The 18450-nt window shown below is 34.2% G+C and overlaps 1 long non-coding RNA gene across 1 annotated transcript; it reads right to left on the bottom strand.

Annotated features, from left to right (window-relative positions):
* Positions 1–42: 42 nt before the first annotated feature.
* On the bottom strand, positions 43–14852 carry LOC144341241 (uncharacterized). The gene is made up of 3 exons (XR_013418119.1): positions 14737–14852; positions 2314–2355; positions 43–393 (listed from the first exon to the last, which is right to left on the bottom strand). It is a non-coding gene; the product is annotated as an uncharacterized LOC144341241 (long non-coding RNA).
* Positions 14853–18450: the final 3598 nt, after the last annotated feature.

Here is an 18450-nt window from a genome sequence, read left to right as displayed (position 1 = left end):
CAGGGTTTATTATCCAGTAAATTGAGATAAAGGAGGGTGGAAATTGTGTGCAGAAAATTTACTCTATTTGACTCACTCATTCAGATGCTCATTTAACAAGTCGACATACTTAGGAACTAAGTAAATTTTACTTGTCGTTACATAAGAAGGACTTCCTTCAGTGGATCCTCACACGCACATAGATCTTTGATTCCCTTTTCCTGACTTCATAAATGCATGCAGCCAACTGCTATGAGCTCCCATGGGAAAAGTCACAATAAGCTCACTCTTTTTAGTTTTTGCGTATTTATATATTTTATTCTTCCTTCTTTTAGCTCTTTCTTTCCCATTGTTTTCGAACTTCTGCTTTCTCCAGGAACATGTCAGAAACAGTTCCACATGTGTCTTCAGCCCCTAGCAAGGAAATATAGCACAAATCATTTAAAAATTTGTAAGGATGATCTGGAGAGAAAATAATAAGTTCTTTTTTTAATGAACCTAGTTATCTTAGCTCTTTTATTACATTGTCATGGTAGTTTAATAGTTGCAAAATTTAAACAGGACATATTGGAAAAAGTTTAACATGAACCACAAGATCTTTGGTGTGTTTTTATTCCTGTACATGTGTACACAAACAAGTGACAAATCCTAGGCAGAGAAATCTGAAGGTGATCTAGTAGATGTGTTTCTAAAATCATGGAGCTTATTTTTGAGTCTTGTACTGAAGTGTATGATGATTTACAATTCATTGGAGTCTGCAGCAGTGCTCTATAAATACTTCATGAAATATTCTATTGAAAGTATTAGCATTTTGAGATACAGCAGAAATTATTTATATGCCTTTCCTTTTGGAAAACAATTTTTGTCAGTATATATGAAGACATGAAAAACTCTTAGGTTTTGTTTATAGTTGGGAAATCGTGTTTTAGAATTTACTGTAAGCTGAGGCTTTGCATGTTGGGATTCTGCCTTCATTGCAATAGAAGCAAATTCTTATACATATCCATGGAGATATATAAATACATATATATATATTTTTTTCTTAAACATATCCACATACATACGGATTGGCATCATTAAGAAATGCCGCATATTTTGCAAATTTGAGTTTAAGGTAATTTAATACCAATATTTAATATTTTTAGAAGCATTAGCTTTTTCCTGTGGGTAATAAACACATTTTCTTTCTTCATCCAAACTTCAGAAAAGAAAGAAGAAAGCCAGCATATGTGAGTTTGGGTAAGAATTAAAACTGTCATTGCAAATAAACATAAAGAACACACCTTGAATATTTAAGTTCTAATATAATTTTAAAATAAATATTTATATGTAATGTCTAGAAATATATGTTTTCCCATTTCTGCCCAGTCTTTATTCCCTAAACCCATTATATTTTTCAATTATCAGCAATTTGGGGTAATTATATCTAGTCATGAATTTAGGGAGAACAACAGGAGGAAAGAGGTCTGTTCTGTTCAGTAAACATTTATCAAACTCTTGCTTCAGTCTAAGCAATAGGCTTAGTGCCATGTGTACAAAAATGAAATGCCATGTGGCCCCTGCCATGTACTACTTCTAATTTAGTAAGTAGGAGAAAAAATGCCTACATCATTATAAAAATGTTCAGAAGTAGTTGTGACAGATTAACAAAGTGGTATTATAGACAATAAGGAGAAATTACTACTTTTAAATAGAGAATTAGAAATTATGAAATTAAGTTGATAATACTAGCATCCAGAAATTTTTAAAATGTGACTAAAAGGTCTAGGGCAAAGATAATTCTATCCATGGTAGCAGAGTAAACATAAATCATCTTTTTATCTAACAACTTATTGTATTATTTTAATATGTATTCTGTTAGGCTTTTTTTTTTTTCTAATTCTAAGGAGTTGTGGGAATGACACAAAAGAAAATATGCTCTATATATTCTTGATATTTGTTAGGGATTTAAATTAATATTTAATTTATAATCACCTTCATAGTTTGATACATTATGTTTAAAAAGTTCTATAACAAAATGTTTCTGTATTGTGATTACTATTCACCACTTTAATTCCCTCTTGTATCCAGATAATACTCTGAAGTGTTGTATATGCACTTAACAAAAACGGAAAGTATGCCGTTAAGTCTTAAATAAATATCTGAAGATACTAAAGAATAGTCCACTTTTCCTTCTCTTCTTTCAGACTATTTCATTTCCAGAAGAGAAGATCATTGGATAGACATCTATATATGCAGATGCCCTGATCCCTGCATGACTGTTATCCTTCAAGGCAGATTTGATACTTGAGGGAATCATTGGTTTGTTTATTTGCTTGAAACTGATATGCATACCATTATGTAGAGAGAATGTCTGTGCTAGCTTCATCCTGTCAGCTGTGGACAAGAAAAAATCGCATTCTAGTTATTTGTTAAAAAAAAAAGCAAACATGAAACTAAAATTTAAAAAAATAATAATAAAACAACCAACAAAACACCCTCCTATCTCAGATTTTATTGTTTTATTTTGGAAAGGCTAACTTTCTTGGATTAATAGCATATAGATTGAAAACAGTTTATGAATTTATTTAAATCCTATTTTCATGGCCTTTATACAAATTAAATCATGATATCTTTATTGGAGAGAGTGGCAGATAACGATTTCTCAAAAACAAACTCTGTGGAACATGGCTTATCTCTTTTTTATGAAGGACCAGAATATTTGAAATTCCAAACTCTTTTGATGGTTGAATCAGTGATGTGGAAATCTCTGCACATAAGAACCATATCAGAACTATGACTGATAAACTATGTTGATCCACTTACATGGGAGACTTGAGCAAAGTGCCTATAATATTGCAGAGTCTTCTGTAGGAATTATAAGTAATATATGACCAAAGACACTGAAGAAACTCTTAGATATCATCAAAGCTTGGTGCTTAGAATTTACTTATTTATGTACTTATTTATGATTTGGTGTCTATGGAGGTGTTTGAAACACAATTTTGGTGGTTGGGATTTCGAGTAGTCCACTGAGAAGTAATCATGAATGTGGGATAAGGTTAAGAATGAGCAATCTCAGGCACATGGCCATGCCTGGGTAACTTACTTGGTAGTTCTGTTACCAAATTTCTATTTCATTCCTACAAAAATATCTTCTAAACCAGTGGGAATTTACATTTTTCATGTAAAATCGTAAAGCTGGTAAACATGCTTACAGTGGTTTTTAGAATTGGTGCTAACAGCTGTGATTTAGGGAAACAATCAGCATTTAAATGGGGAAAATTAAAACATAAAATAACTTGTTGTCACATAAATTATTTTTATGATGTACTACTGTAGCTATGTTATGCATGGGCATGTTCTCATTTAAAATTGGGTTGCTTGAATATTGTTTATGCCTCGAAAATATGCGTGCTTTTTGCTTTAAAAAGATCCCAAATGCTTTTTGCATATTCTATAAGCACATCCTACGGAGCTTTTAATAAAACACTGACTTAAAGGTTAGGAGAGTCACTATAAATTTGTGACTGTGTCCCACTCTCTTCCACTCTTCTGCTTCCATGGCCTCTAGGCATTTGGTTTGTAAGAACAAATAATGAGAAATGGTAAATGACTGTCTATACTAGACTGATTTAGAGGCACAGTAATACAATACTGACACATGCTTAATGTTACTGCTATTGAACAACAATAGAGCTTACAGTTTATTAACATTATTTTCCTGGTAACTGTATTTTTCTTACCATGGTAACTTTAGAACTTCTCTCATGTAACATAATTTGTGAATATACACCCAATTAAAATTCTAGTTGCCTTGTTTTGTGTTTTCTAGATAGGCAGCTATTGAATCAAAACCACAATATGGCTAAACCTGGCCGTACTATAATCAAAGAGGCCATTTGAACAGTCAATTAGAGAAAAAAAGTCGCTTCATTAACAATGGTTTTTAGGTGCAGAGTATTGTAGGTATGTTTAAAATGGTGTTGAGTTATTTAAAAATATCTCTTAAGTATGAATTATGAAATAAAACTGTGTGAATTATTGATATCCTGAGATAATGGTTTAGGGATTAAGGTACAAAAGGCTTGCTGAAAACAAACCTTATTTATTTTCCAGTTGGCTAAGTCTCATGTATGGTTTAAGTTGTTCTCTGCTATTCTCTCTCTCTCTCTCGCTCTCTGCCTTTTTCTCTGTCTTGAATATGAAAATTTAATATATGGATGCTGAGTCTTAAGAATTATAAGACTTTCTCATTTAGCCTAAGCCTTTTTCACCATCAAAAATTCTTTAGACACAGTCACAAAATTGGCGATATAAGGCTTGTGAGATGCATGAAGCAAAAGCTTTTTTTTTTTTTTTTCAGTCCTCACCCCCTTGTTAAAATTATCTTAGTATAAAAATTGCATTGCCAAGAAAAGTCTACTTTTACCCTTCCAAGTTCACCATGCTTTCCTCTTCTATGGCAACACCCATTACAATCTGTCCACATGTCTCTTGTACTTTCCACATTATGAAGTGATGACATCACCCCATTTTAGGTATGCAATCACCCTTGTGCCTGGTAAAAGGACAGCATGTCTGTTGTAGATGCAGAGGCTCATGTCCAGAATGGCTAGTGAGTGGTAGCACTGAAACTAGAACCCATAACTAGTAACCAGTTTCAGTGCTCTTCACATTTTGGCTGCAGAGCCCATCAAACTCACACTGTGCATGTGCCAACCCTAGAATTTTAAAACAGGAATGGTTCCAGGGTCACTTAACTAGTCTCACTGCCTCTTTTTATGATTATGCCTCATTTCTGAAAGTTGAAAAAGTGTGCTCTTTCAGGCAGAGATAGCCCCTGCTGATGCATTGCATGTCTAGCAAAAAGTTGTGTGAGGCCAGGCGCGGTGTCTTGGGCCTCTAATCCCAGCACTTTGGGAGGTGGAGGCGGGATCGCCCGAGGTCAGGAAGTTGAGACTAGCCTGGCTAGCATGGCGAAACCCCATCACTACTAAAAATACAAAAATTAGCCAGTTGCTGTGGCAGGCACATGTAATCCCAGCTACTCCGGAGGCTGAGGCAGGAGAATGGCGTAAACCCGGGAGGCGGAGCTTGCAGTGAGCTGAGATCCGGCCACTGAGCTCCAGCCTGGGCGACAGAGCGAGACTCCGTCTCAAAAAAAAAAATTGTTGTGTGGGTGTGTGGGTACGTCTGTGTGTATGTGGGGGTAGTGTACAAAAAAATGCAGCTGTGTCCTGGTGAGCAATGACTCAGCCTGTTAGTGGCACAGTCAGGACAAGAAAGAGAGCACATGTCCTCTGACTCAGCCTCAAGGACAGGGGCTTCCTTTCCCATTGCTGAACACCCCCACCATTTCCATTCCACGCAGCACTTCTCTGCATCCTATCACACTCAGCTTCCAAAGTTACTCAGATTTCGTTTGCAACACTTGGTCAAAATATAAATAAAATATTTCTCAATGCCTGCATCACAAACTCTCGTCAGTAGTATTTTCAGGTATTTTGATCCCTCTTATATCTGCTTTTTCATTTTGGAAAGCTAAAATTATTTTTGAAAATGTAAATAAACAGATACATGAGCAAAATGCAATATTTTCTGAAGTTAGAAAAATATAATTTTACCATGATGAGATTCCTACAGATAGAAATTGAGGATCAAAGATAAGGCATAAATCATGGGTATGGATACTCCTTAGGGTTCAGCCATTGAATTTTTCTTATACAAATCATACCCTTTCAATTTCCTATTTCCTTTTTCTTCGTGCATCTTTGATGTTTTGAAAGATTTAGTGTAATTCTATGGATCTGGAAAACAACATAATTGATGGGTTATTTGTATAAACAAATTTTCATTAATGCAAAGTTAGAAATACCTTACAAGTGAGTTTGATTTCTAAAATTTGCTTTCTCAGATGTGACTGGTAATTGCTCATAAGGAGTAACTCACCAGTTCCTCTTTCAAGAGACTTATGACAGTTGAGCAGCAATCAGGAATGAATAAACCCAAGGGGGGTGAACGATATTACATACTCCAGCAGAAAATAATTGCAACATTTATTTCTAAGATCTGTGGTAAAGCTTATGAACAGATTCTCTTGAGCTTTGTTACAACTTGTGCTGCAATATGGATTCTATAAAAATGAAATATAACAACTCAGTTTTGCTAAATTAAATGTATACTTTAAATTTTTAAGTCAGACTGCTTTGATTATAAAGTCAATATAAAACTAAAACAAACAAATGCTCAAGAATACATCAAATATGTCCATGTATCATTCAGCAGCTATGCTTCAAGGATACAACAGTGTTTTTTCAAGTCTCTGGTTTTGGGAGACAAGACAACTTTCGAGCTTTGAAAATTATGCAGTTTTGGTATTTGGCATTAACTTCTCCTTGTGCACTTCAAATTATTCTTAAAAATAATTAAAAAAATACACAAGCAAAGGTAAAGCAGTACTTATACAGACAAATTATATAATAGCTCTTGGTATTCTACAATCAGACATTAAAATAGAATAAATGCAGGCACCTGCTTTCCAAGATTTTTGAAATACTTTATTTCATCATTGCCAACCCTATGTTTGGTAAAAAATAGTTGAAGGTATTACCGTTTTGTTTTAGTGTTTTTCTAGAATCCTGAGTTTTTTGATTTAACATTAAAAACTTCAATAATGGGCAGTATTCTTTTTTTCACTTTAGCAGTCTACAAGATAATATCAATGTTAGGTCAATAAGAAGTAAATGGACTCATTGGAAGCCAACATGAATGCTATTAAATAGAAGATTAACTGTGTTTTTAAAAAATCTATATATTTCATATGATATATATTATATAATATATACATAGAATTTAAATATATGTAATTTTAACCACTGTTTTTGTCAAAGTAGGCCAATTGCCATAACAATCTATCCCATAAGTTAAGGAACCTAAATAATACAAAAATTTTATTTTAGTTGCTTAAGTAATTATCAATCACAGATATTCCTAGTTGTGCAGCTCCCCTTCAAATTGTCACTTTGTGTCTTGGGCTCCACTCATTTTGGTTCTTTCCGTCTTTAAAATCAGAAAGTTCTTTATTAAATGGGCAACAAGCAACCTAAAGCATTAAGCGTAGGTAGACTGGGAACTGAAACTTTAACCAACAAATATGTTTCCTTGTAAGAAATACAGGGGCAGAGAAGAGCAGGCAGAAAGCCTCAGGGTTCCTACTTTGAGGGTTGTGCCATGTAACTACTCCTGCCATTTGATTCTAACCATTCTAATCTCTTTAATTTGTCTTGTTCTATTCCCAACAGCCTTCTTATGCCCCACTAGTCGTTCTCAGGAAACTTTCATCCTTATCCCAAGACAAAGAACCTCCTGCTCTTTGTCCCACTTTCCATCTTGAAAATGCTGATATAACAAGTTGTTTTCCTCTTTCTCCAAAGGCAAAAAACATTCGCTTTAAACAGATTACTCTTCTTCAAGAATAAGACTGGTTGAGTTACAATAATATAACTATATTCATTTTTTAACATAGTTTATATTTGATCCTTGTGAAAATCAATCCTGGCATCATTGTACTGAGAATGAGCTGATGCTTTGATTAGAAGATTCTCACTACATAGGTCTCCACATTAGAGGCAAATGCTTTTTAGTAATTTGCAGTAGATGACACATGTCACCAACTACAAATTTTATCTTAGATCCCTTATATTTATACCTTGCTATAAAGGGGATGGGAGTCTCCATTTTGTTGCACTAGAAAAACCTAAAAATTGACCACTCTGTACAACTGTATGAAGATTGAAAGCTGATTATTAGTTCTTGTGTACTGGGACAGATTAAGTATGTAGAGGATATATGCCAGAACTTCACAAAGCCTTGATATTATTTCAGAAAACTGCCAAATGTGTCTCTTTAAAAACTAAATGCATGTGATTATTTAGTAATATAGTCTACATGTTAACAAAAGTAAAGGATATGTTGGCTAACTTATGAAATGTTCACTTACATGCTAATTTAATTGAAAAAGCTCAAAATTTGACCTTATGAATTGCATTTAAGAGATAATTTAGAAGCCGGGCACAGCGGCTTATGCTTGTAATCCCAGCACTTTGGGAGGCCAAGGCAGGCAGATCACCTGAGGTCAGGTGTTCGAGACCAGCCTGGCCAACATGATGGGTCAGGTGTTCGAGACCAGCCTGGCCAACATGATGAAACCCCGTCTCTACTAAAAATACAAAAATCAACTGGGTGTGGGGGTGGGAACCTGTAATCCCAGCTACTTGGGAGTCTGAGGCAGAAGAATCACTTGAACCTGGGAGGCGGAGATTGCAGTGAGCTGAGATGCACCATTGCATTCCAGCCTGGGCAACAAGAGTGAAATTCTGTCTTTAAAAAAAAAGGTAATTTAGGATTACCTCTAGTACTTTTAATGAGACTCAGCTGCCTAGGTCAAAACATCAACAGCATTCTTACTACTGTAAGAGAAACATGATGATGCTGATGGTGGTGGTAGTAGCAGTAGAAATGGGAGAAGAATATTTTAATTATTTAAAAATTAAAATGCAATTGTTTTAATATAACAGTACAGGATTTAAAAATGTCTGCAGATCTAAAAACTTCAAGCAGCCCAGCCACTAAAACAATTACCAAAACAAACATTTCAAAGGTTGACAAGCTCTGAAACATGAAATGATGTTCAAATTGATATGCAACATGTATTTCACATACAATACACAGGCTAAGTATTTATAGTACCTTTTTTGCTCTTTATCAAAACATTTGCTCAAGGTTTAACACTTTCTGAAATGCAGATTAATCATCATTATTACTTTAAATGACTTGGAAAAAATAATTTTTTATGTCTGCATTTTATTCTTCTCTTCCCTACCAACAAATTGACGACAGAGTTTACCAAACCGAGGTTATCTTACTATATATACCCAAGAGATTTTTGTTTATAATTCTGTTATTACTATTCAAGGAACTTAACAAAAATTGCCATAGGATCAATCCTACATTACTCTCCTAATTTTAGCTTGCCCTATAAGCCTTCTGCACATATTACTCTCCTAATTTTAGCTTGCACTATAAGCCTTCACAAACTTTATGAGACAATAGATCACTTTATAGTTAAAATATTGAATATAGGAATTATCAGGAAGTGTTTTTGTTTGTTTGTTTTACCCTTACTTTACTCAAGGTCATACATCTAAAGTTTTTAGGATAGTCTATGAATTAGTATATCCTAAAATCTTATTCTATTTAATTAAAGACCTGGGTTTATAAGTAAGGTTAAGTTTAGATCAGGCCAGTATATCTTGAATTTGTTGCCACCTTTGATATCAGCTCCAACTTTCCTACTTTAAGCATTCCACATCTTGAACATGCATTATCACAATGATTTCCCAAATGGCTTCCATGTCCTCCTCTTTCTACTAAAAATATCTCCTCTAAAACATCTTTCTAAAATGCTGAGGAAATCATCTGATTATGTCCCCTCTCTGCATCTGATTTTGCCACTCCTTTTGGTGCCTGTAAAAAATGGACTTCTTTATTATTCTTTGCTTTCTTTATAATTTCCACAATCTGGACCTTACCTACTTCTGCTTTTCTGAATGTCTATCTTCTCACCTTGCCTACTACATCCCTGACGTAGCCCATTTCTGGCAGTTTCTTAAGATGTACAAGTGTGTCACATATTTTATATTTGTTGATCCCTTGCCTAGGGCACTTTTATTTGTCTGGTAATATTTTGATTATGCACTGATGCGCAGTTTAACTGTCTCCTCCACTGGTTTGCTGCACCTTCTTTGAGTCATCTTTGCAAACGTGTACCTCTCTATAGTAGCATTACTATATTATAATTATCTCTTAACATGTCTAGTGCCTCCACTAGTCTGTGTTTCCTTAAGGATAAAGAATGGTGTATTTATTTCTGTGCCATGACTGCATAGGCATGCAACCTTGCATATGGTGGGTGCTTTTTTAAAGTTTGGTAGATGAATGAATGTTGCTGGAACAGCATTTAGTTCTGATGGCTGACTCACTCACGGCCATCACATTTGTAGACATCACATTTACTTTGAGCCTGAATAAGAAGAAATCTGAATTGAAACTGTATTTTCTGGCGGGATTCAAAAAGGACATATCATAGTCCAGAAAAGTTTTTAATGAATGAATATTCACAGTAAGAGCTCTGCTTTCAAAATGCAAGAAAGAGAAGAAATAACAATAAAAGCTCAGTATACTAAAATTTGATAATGTACAGTTTGTGTTATTCCACTGATGTTTATGATTTTAGGCTTCTGTTCAAATTTAATTTCATGTTTTCTGGCAAAAAATATTCATTAAAGACATCTGTGCTCTTCAAATGCAAGTACTATTTGTATTTTTAGCTTGGCATTGGTATCTGTATGAAATAGAGGATTTGTGTAATATATTTGAATTAGTCTATTAAAATAAGTGTATATGATCTGTGGGTGTGACTTGTAGGTTGGGAGGATTTACTGGTACTGCAATGTCAGATTTATGTGAAGACTGTTTTGTTATTGAGGAAATTAAATTCTACCTATGCTATATTTTTAATATAACAGTCTAAGTGTTAAATTATACATCATTTTCACAACTAGTTTAGTGTATATTGTTTAATTAATATCTTCAATATTCATTTCAGAGTTTTTAGCACTAACCATGCTAGAGGTTAAGGTAAATTGTTTTTAGGTTTGCTGGAGGAAGTTTTTGCTCTGGCAGTTACCATATCCTCACGAGGAGTGGGAGCCGTATACTTATGATGATGGTTTTTATCAGGTGCATTTCTGTTGTTATTCACTTCACAGAAAGCTTTTGTTTGCAGTAGTGCGAAAGGCTTCTTCAATGTTTTTTATTTCCTTTTGTTTTTAATGTCAGTGGAGTGCTTCTGTTCCTATTTGCTTGTGAGTCATTAAAATAGGCAGGGTGTTTAAAGTCACACTTTCCTATGTCCACAGATAATGAAAAAGATTTAAGGTTTGAGGCTGATCAATATGTGAATAGATTTATTACAAAAGGCCATATTATGTTGCTGATATTCCCATTCTGTGTGTATGTGTGTGTTTGTTTTCTCCCTTAAAAATGTGACCATAGAAATCTCTTAACATTGGAATAACAAAAATCATCTGTCTGTGAATATTTAAAACTATGTAGAAACACAAAGTAATAATTGAGAATAATTTGTACAGATACTGCAATGAAATCAACTGGTGACTTTATCTTTAAAAATAGGAATTCATGTGCCCTTATACTTACAGACTAGGTTGCTTATTATGTATTCACTGGATCTGTTCTGTTTCTGAAAATAAAATAAATAAGAAATGCACTTCCTCTAAGGAAGACAGGACCAGCCAGTTTGTACTTTAGCCTTATGTTTACTAACCTTAGGAGCATCTGCCCCTGACAGTAGGTGCTTGGCAGTTTCATGGGACTTAGGAGGAGTGTGCTGCAGAAGAAGGATGACTGCATTGTGTCAGAGCCAGTGGGTGCCACGCTCATCTTGGAAGACATCTAGCAGAGCTCATGTGGCAAATGATGCATGGAAATGGGGGAAAATATTTCCCCACTATAAGCCTTCTGTTCTTTTACTCCACATGCACAGAAAGAGAAAGAAATAAATGTGTATACACGTTTACTTTTATTCTTATTTCAGAGCAGGAGTTTGAGCTTCAGAAAAGTTGGTTGCATTATCCCTTAGGATGAGAAAAACTATTTGAAAGGGTGTTCAAACAAATTGGAGAAGAAGAAAGATATGCAAGGAAGCCAGATAAAAGAGTCTCTGAGCACCAAGTAGAACTTATATTGCTGAGAAAATGAGACCTGATTTTCTTGTTTTGTTTGTGTTCTCCATCTCTAGGACTATGAATCCTTATTTAAAAAAAAAAAAAAAAAAAAAAACTAAAACAAACAAACAAACAAAAAAACCTCTTTTGCCCTTGAGAGCTAATGTTTCTGTTTAACATGAGCTTCTTTAGCTATTTCTTATTGTTCTGAATGTACAATTTTAACACCTTTTTATTTAAATGTGCTGTCTAAAAATCCTATTAATTACAATTATTTATTTAAGAGTTCATTTTACTGTTAAAAGGATAAATAAACTGATAGAAAAAATAGAAGAAGATGGGTGTTTGCATCCTAAGACTGAGTAGACTATACAAATGTTAAAATTCAATTATGTATTGACTATCATTTTCTTTTTAAGATTTGGCATTACGGCCCTTATGTAAACACTTTTGAAACTTGTTAATTAAGCCAGCACAGTCAGCATGGTCTTCTAGTACCTATTGTTAATGAGTTCATATTATTGAAAAAGCACACATGTAGATTTAAAATATGTAACCACATAAAAATTTAGAATATGATTTTATAAAAATATTTGAAGGAGTGAAGAAAGTCCACAGAACTCTGTACTAACAGGGCTACATTAATGAAGACTAACTTCTATTTTCAAATATATGGCTATGTAAAAATGTTAGTAGTTCTGATAGGGAAACAGAGATTGAATAAATTAAAGAATAAAGTTTTTTCGGCCAGGCATGGTGGCTCACCCCTGTAATCCCAGTACTTCGAGAGGCCGATGCAGGTGGATCACGAGGTCAGGAGACCGAGACCATCCTGGCTAACACGGTGAAACCCCATCTCTACTAAAAATACACAAAATTAGCCAGCCATGGTGGTGGGCACCTGTAGTCCCAGTTACTCGGGAGGCTGAGGCAGGAGAACAGCGTGAACCCGAGAGGCAGAGCTTGCAGTGAGCCGAGATGGCGCCATTGCACTCCAGCCTGGGCGGCACAGAGAGACTCCCGTCTCAAAAAAATAAATAAATAAAATAAATAAAAGAATAAAATTTTCATAAAAGTAACAATTGTCTATTAAGTTTCTAGCAAAGGATTAATATTATTACATTAACTACATGGAAACGATTTGACAACCACAGCAGCAGCAACAAGTATTTATTGTTGCTTCCTATTTGTCAAGCTCTCTATTAAATATAAGTTACCACATTTAAATCTCTCACTAACATATGAAATAAAAACCAGGTTTACCCCGTTTAATTTTTAGAAAAATCGAAGAGAGAAAGGTTCAGTCACTTGTCCCAACATGTGGTGGCAGAATCCCAAATGGAGGCCGACTGAATTAAAACCTGTATTCTAATCCATACTCTAAAGTGTGTTAATGAGGTTAAGTAAAATATAATTTTTAGATCCCTTGTAATAATAACTTCAAAATACACAGCAATAAATGATTGAGTACAGATCTTTATGTAACAGGTTATGCAGTGGAATTATATGGAAGAAGGAGGTCAATGAACACTAGACTGACCAGTAAAAGCTTTTCTGGTAGGTATTTTGAGCTGACCATTGAAGAAGGAACAGCATTTCATTATTGTTTATAAAGATAATGGGGATGGTGGAGAAATAATTCTCATTTAGGAAAATACATGAAACAGCAGGAAACATAATGTACTCATAAGACAGAATTTGAATAAAGAGTATCCTTTTGCAGATTTCAATTCAATTCAAAATTGCTTTTTGAGTCCTCTCACCCTCTTCGTAGCACAACCCAAGAAGATATTTTGGCAAAAAATCACAGTATTGTGAAGTAAATTGCTGGTAGAAACAAAATAAAGAAAGTAGCTATTTGGAGTTTATTCTTGAAAATGACTCATTCAACTCTGTATGATTTTGTTTTCTTATTCTCCAATGATTGGCTGCATGATCTGAATAGCTCTGCACATTCAAAGAATAAAAAAACTTTGTATCTGGGAAATAATGACAAAATGCAATGGGCACTAGGACAAAGATGTGAGCATTTTCAATGAGAATTTTTCCATATTGCCAAATGTATTTTTCCAGAGTGACCACTCCAAATATGGTACAATATACTGTCCACTTCAGTTGCTTCTTCAGAGATAAAGAAAGTAATATTAGGCAGTATAATGAAACAGGAGAACCAATTCAATGTAGAAGAGTGAGATTAAAACCCCAGGTTCGTCTTTAGACATTAACTTTTTATTGAACTACATATGTCCCTAAATAGATGTATGCCTCCTTTTTGACAAATATGAAACCAACTTTTTTCAAGTTGTTTTTTAAGTCAGTGAAGTCAAATAGAAAAAAGATTACCTAGATAATTTCAGATTAAACAACATGTCCTATATCAATGCAGTCTATGGATGCTAAGAAATAATATGGGTGTGGACATAAGGTTGGCAATCTTTAATTTTTTTCAAGGAAGGATATATAATAAAAGCAAAATACTGTAACTATATCTTCTCATTTTTTTAGCACACAGAATATTTAAATGTAAACTAGGAAGTACACAATCTTACAATAAAGGGTTGCCATGAAATTGAATAAATTAAATCAAATATACTTGCTACATTTTTCTTATTTTTATTATACTCTGACAGACAATCAAAATATTATCAGTGACTAACTCCAGTTTGTGGATGGGAATGGAATCACCTCATTCAGATTAATAATTTAAAATCATGTTACAGCCTAAGTGATCAGGAAATATCTATTATGCTACTCTCAGTAGGATACAATATGGAAATAGCTTTGTTTGTTTCCTCTATATACTTCAAACCCATTTTTCAAAATTCCTCTTCCCTATTATTTCTCAGCATCTTAAGGATGTTCCCGAAGTTTTCTATTTATTTTTGGCTATGAGAATGGTTTTATTTCCATTATTATAAAGTGCTAATTAATTTGAATCAAAATATTAACCTCTCATTCAATTCAAACTTACCATGCTTAGCAACTCAGGCCACCATTCGAATTTTCCTAACAGCAATGGGAGAGGGACCATGGTCTGTTCTTTTTGTTCTTGTTATTCTTACTTCCCCGTTTGCTCTGCTGTTTCTGGCACCTCCAGAAAGGGATTGGGACAGAGGCTAGAGTAAGGGTGAATTAAATTCCTCTTTGTTTGGGGCTGATGTAATTTGGCACTGTATGTTATATGACCAAATTTTGTCTATCTCTTGCATGAAACTCTTTTGCTTATTTTTTGAAATGCTTTCTTTGAGGGCTGCTGCACTGAACTATTACCTGTTGTAAGTAATGCTCTATTTAAATAACTTCTCATATGGCCTCCTAAATTCCTAACCACTAGTACTATAGCTTCAGCATTTCCACTAGAACCGGAGTCCCCAACCCTGAGGCCCCAGACCGGTACCTGCTCGTTGCCCTGTAGGGAACCAGACTGCACAATAGGAGGTGGGTGGTGGGCTGAGCTCTGCCTCTGGTCAGATCAGCCATGGCATTAAATTCTCTTAAGAGCATGAACCCTATTGTGAACCACGCATATGAGGATACAGGTTGTGCACTCCTTATGATAATCTAACTAATGCCTGAGGACATGAAGTGCTGCAGTTTCATCCACAAATCATTCCCCTTCCTCCACTAATTATCTTCCACTAAACCACTCCCTGGTGCCAAAATGGTTTGGGACTGCTGAACTAGAATGGCTGCAGCTGGAAGGCAGAAATCCTGGGACAAATCTCTTTAAGGTAAATCCAAATGTCAGAAAGCATAAAGCCACTGGGATTCCTGAAATGTTATTCCAAAAAACTGGAGACACAGACCACACTCATCATTCTCCCCTTTCCTTGTCCTAATCCATTAGCAGCTACAATCAACTGTGCTACTGGAGAATTCAGGAGACAGCCAAGTCCAAATCATTATGTCCTACTGTAACTCCAGAGCACTATGTCAAATTTTGTAAATATTCTTTCATTGTACTCAGTGATAATATTATAGCAGGGCCATATCTGTTTTACAGATTAGCAACAATCCAGCTAGAAACAAAATTTTAGTCTCCTGTCTGGAAACCAGTCCTATTCTACTATCACTAATATAGTCTCTCCAAGGAATTCACTTACTGCTTATTTTACTTGGCTGGAAGTGGATGATGGCATATGCCTCAGTTCTCTCTACTCTTGCAAATTGCCTTAAATGATTATTTTCTCTCCTCAGTGAATCTATGGCCTTTTATTTAGCCTGCATATGGGTGTCGGGACTATTCGTAAGCCTTGAAGGGGTACACTTTTATGTGTGGAAAATCATCCCACATTGTATATGTCTTCATCTAAGGAAAAAATCCCTTAGATGTAGAAAATGTCATGTCCAACATTCATTAAATTTATTTTCACATTTTCCAAATAATTTATTTGAAGTATTGGGAAAAACACTGATCTAGATAAACCAGAGTTGTAGACTTCAGATATTACTTTTTAAAAGTTAAGGTTAATTGTAAAGTTTATATTTATGGAAATTGTAGTAAATGGCTCAGCTCTTCTTGATTTGAGAATGGGTGTACATAAGAACATTATTTTTCTGTCTTCTATTTGGAAACTTTCATTTACAAAGCCATTGCTGGGGAGAAATGGTTCCATGCAGTATCATCTTTAAACTGAGTTTTAAAATGTGATGTGTGCTTCCCCATAGATATTTTGAAAGTACCATTATTCAATTCTAACTAAGATGATAAGAGTATTTTAAAGATATATGGATATACAGTTTGATGTCCCTCAAAGCAAATGAGGCATTCTTTTATTTTTTCCTCTTTAAATATTTTTCTACTTCCTACAGATGCTCTGTATGCTTTATTTTACTGTCCCAAAACTTCCACCTCTCAAATCTACTTTTTATATCTTCAGCTCATTTAAGTTCTATCCCTTTATCTTAGAAACCTTTTTATGTTTAGCCCATTTAAAACAAATTTTAAAAATGGTTTATAATTATTTGTCTAATGAATGTGAGTTCTTGAGGGATGTAGATCTTGAACTAGGATTGAACTTGGTGCACAGTACTAATTTATTGAATGCATAAAAGATCTCCAATAAATAATTAAAGCAAATATTAATAAGTGAGAATAATTTGCATATAAGTTAATTGAGAAAGCAAATTATAATTTAAGAGAAAGATGCTAAGTTCTTTTAGTTTCTGATAAACTGGTATTTAAAGACTTAGTTGTGTGATAATCATTACTGAATAAAGTGGAATGATTTAGATAGTTGAATTATTGCAAGATCAGATGTAAATATAAACAAATAAAATCAATTTAACAAGTTTACCTTTAAAATATGGATATAATTTCATGTTTATCATATAACCCTTTGATAATATATACGAATTACAAGTTAGTAGTAGTATTTTTTGTCAAAGAATTAAGCAAAGTATATCAATGGAATTGAATTATCCATATTATATAAATAATATTCCTTTGCTTCTACTTATTTTTATTATTTTATTTAGGGCTAACATACCATAAATAATAAAATACTAATTTAAATTCTAATTTTCAGTTGGAATTTGGGGGGCTTATGTAACTACAGAGTTCATAATATTCAATCTAGCTAGCTTCAGTCAATCCTGATTCAGGATCTCAAATAACAATATCCAAACATTATCTCTTTTCATTTTGTAGCTCTACTTTTCTTTTATTCTCCTTCTGTTTGAGATAGTTGACTTCATATAGTGTCTGATATTGTTATCAAAAGTTTTGTTTTAGCATTCCACTGCCTAACCACTTACAGAAAGTAAGTGACATATTGAATAATATCAGCAAAATTCTTGAGATTGACTCTTATTGGGATGACTTGGGTTAAATTTCCATCCCTGGGATAATTGATTCAGCCCAAAGAGTGGAAGATACTGACTGGTCAGGCCAGAGTTCTGTGTCTACTACAAGGTGGGGAATGTGTTGAGAGGTTTGGGGATGTCAGCCCTGTCCCTGGCAAACCTACATGAAATAAGCATGGGGGAAGGATGGTTTCTTTCCCCCTGAAAAAGACAATTGCCAAATAATAAAATGGATAATCATAAATAATAGATGAGCAACTCAAATATTAATCTGTCTATCTCTCCAGTATAGATTAAGTACTAAAACCTAGATAAAATTATTTGGCTAAGACCTTTAGATGGCTCACTAGAATTAGTGATAGCTAGTAATGTCATTTTTGTGATATCACTGGAATCAGGGGGCCCGGGTCTTTGGCATATTCTGCGATTGTTTCTTTAAATATGCATAGTGTCTGATCTTTGAAAGAACTTTGAATGGTACAAATTACATTGCAATAATGAGCAAATATATGAGGAGAAACCAGAAATGTACACAAATCAGAATGTTCTACATAATGTACCTGAGCCCACTCTCCTCCTTTGGAAATCCTAGAAGTCTCTAAAGCTAAGATTTAGAGGGTAGAAGTTGACTTAATCCCAAGAAACTATACCTTTGACTTTCTAGAGTATCTCACATAGTTGATAATGTTTGTACTTGGACCATATCGATAAGAAATCAAATTAAGTTATTACCATCTTATTTTATGTTTATACTTTTCAGAGACTTAAAGACTTTTGAATAGTTTTCTATTAAGTATCCTTCTATTTTTTTCTCATTGCTATTACAGAAAATGATACTTTGGAAACTAGTTTTGTTTATGAATATTTTGGAAGAAATCTG

This window comes from Macaca mulatta, chromosome 6, assembly GCF_049350105.2.
Source record: "Macaca mulatta isolate MMU2019108-1 chromosome 6, T2T-MMU8v2.0, whole genome shotgun sequence".
Lineage (NCBI taxonomy): Eukaryota > Metazoa > Chordata > Mammalia > Primates > Cercopithecidae > Macaca > Macaca mulatta.
Note: the sequence above shows the minus strand (reverse complement) of the source record. Positions and strands in the feature narration are given on the sequence as shown.